The sequence below is a fragment of the Nothoprocta perdicaria genome, unplaced genomic scaffold (genome assembly GCF_003342845.1).
Source record: "Nothoprocta perdicaria isolate Ctin4 unplaced genomic scaffold, notPer1 scaffold_83, whole genome shotgun sequence".
NCBI classification, from domain to species: Eukaryota; Metazoa; Chordata; class Aves; order Tinamiformes; family Tinamidae; genus Nothoprocta; species Nothoprocta perdicaria.
In genome coordinates this window covers 2,578,619-2,581,126 of record NW_020456121.1, presented here as the reverse complement: position 1 = coordinate 2,581,126, position 2,508 = coordinate 2,578,619, and positions in this window count along the sequence as shown.

The following is a 2,508-nucleotide window of genomic DNA, read 5'->3' as shown; positions in this document are numbered from 1 at the left end:
TTTTTTTTTTTTTTTTTTTTTTTTTTTTTAAGGCCGTTTCTATCCTTCGAGCAGCCCCCTCGCGGGTGGGGGAATTTGTCGCGGAGATCTCCGAGCTGCCCCCAAACGCCCCGGCTCCTCCGGGCGCTCCCTGCTCCGCCGGTGACCAACTTTCCGCTCTCCTTTCTATACCAGGAGCGAGATTCCCGCAGCCCTCCACAGCGGCCGCAGTTATTTGAGGCTTTGTGTCCCCCTGAACACGAGGGGACACGCGGCACCGTGTGCGTGCCCGGGCTGCGTTTGCACGGAGCCCTCTCTGCGGAAGGCGCCGAAATATATGGCTGACGGAAAAGGATATAAAGAACCATTACCTTTTACTTGAGGCGAGATTTAAGCACATCATTTCCAAGAAATATAGGATTATAAATCCGAAGCCGTACACAATAATTTACATTGAACTTATGCTTCCATCTCTGGACTCCAATCTTCTCATAACTGGTTTGCAAAGTCAGGAAAAGCAATGTAATTTAGATAAATGTTACAATACACTTATGGTTAGTATTGTAAGGTAATACGTTACTGTCAGATCCACATGCTTTGGATGGTAATGAAATCATAGCAGATGTTAGATTAGGTGTGGTGTATTTATAGCTGCAGATACGTTAGAAAATCAAACAGAGGAGCTCAAATATATATATATATATATATATTTGCCGAGCTGGAATTGTTGGGGATCTTTTTGTGCGCACATACATGACGGATATATATCGTGTTTGCTCGCTGTGTCTTCAGACACACGGAGAGGGGAGGCAGGCTCAGAGCAGACACACACACACAAATGTCATGAGTCTTTTTTTTTCCCCTAAGGCTTCTTGAGCCTCCAGATAGGGCTAGTCCCAGCTGCCCGGTGTTTCCCCAGTGCSGAGAAGGAGAAAATAATAATAAATATAAAAAAGCCCGAGTCGTGCACGCCAATAAGCCCTAGCACGTTGCCTTCAGATGAGCATTGCTGCGGAGTTACCCCTGGAGCAGACTTTCGGCTGCAGCCTGCCCCAAATTCCTCCTCCTTCCCTGCCTGGAACTATCCCGCTGAATCCACGTCTCCCCGGCGCTGGAGCGGCCGCCCGTGGGTGCAGCGCGGCTCCGCGGGGTGCGTAAGTGGGGGCCGGGCCGAGGGCTCCGAGCGCGCAGCGGGGCCCGGCCGTGCGCGGGGGGCGCAGAGCGGGGGGCGCAGCGCGGGCGCGGAGCCTCAGCCCCGGCGAGCCGCTCCTGGCATCACGTGGGCAAATATGCCTCTATTTTAAGGCAGTGCCTATATTCCTGGTGATAAAGGGGGTCCTCCTGCTCTCCCCCCAAATTCCTCAATGGCCGCACCATTTTAAAATCAAAACAAAACAGGAGGTGGCCGGTTGCCGTCCGCGACTCCGAGAGGCTGAGGACTAAAGGCCCGTGTGGTGATTTTTTTTTTAATCCCAGCAAATTCCGATTTCCACTCGCCTTTTTTTATTGGTAGTTGAGCCTGAGCCTGTTTTCATTCTATCGGGAATTCTGGTGTATGGAAATGTCCGTAAAACCGCAAGATCAGGTTCAGGACAGTGGTGTCTGCAGACAAAGGGTGAAGGATTTATTCTAAGAACTGCAAGCGCAGATCCTGAAAAGTGAGGAGCCCAGGTTTATGATAAATTGATACTCAGGTAAGCAACTGCATGACAAAATGGGACCTTTAACCACAGGGGCTGCATTATCGCCTTTACTCAGAGACTGTCTGGAATTTGTTTGCAATCTCTGCCCATAGCGGCTACAAATGCATGGAATAATCTCCTCCTTCTTGAACATTTTAAGAGATATCTGCTATTTATTATGCTCTTTAAATAAAAAGTGAACTCCTTCCAAAAAAAAAAAAAAAAAAAAAAGAGATGTTTATCCCTATCCTAATCCAAATTTTTCTATGGTTTCAGGAAGAGAATTGCAATTGAGCAAATAAAAGAGGTAGAGCCAACTTCACTCGATCCTAGCATTGCCACAGAGAGCTTGAGCATCGCAGTAATTCATTGCCGGGGTAGCTGGGCAGGGGGTATCCGTGTTGGGTCGGGAAGAGAGATTTAAAACAGACTCATAGGTAAAGGTAGCCCCTACGCAGCATTTCTTAATGTCCCGGTCCCCTGGGACACGTTTTCTCCCTCCTAGCACCCGGGTTTCTCGCTTTCTGCTGTTTTCCTGTTTTCATCTGCGAGTTGCTCTCCTGCTGCTGCTACCAGGACTTGCACCGCGCAGTTCCCGGCGCACAGACCCGCACCCGCGCAGCCTCCGCGCCCGACATCGCTCAGGGAAAGCGGGGCGGCTCTTCCCAAGGACTTGTGGCCCGTTTGGAGCCCGGGCGAGCTCCTGGATGAGGTTTCTGGGGAGCCCTCAAGAAACGCGGCCTTTGTGCGGGCCGAGATTTCGGCGCCGGCGCTGCAGCGCTGAGCAGGGGGGAAAGTTGTGGCATTTTGTTTCCTTGTCTTTTATTTTTGTCTTTTTTTTTTTGGT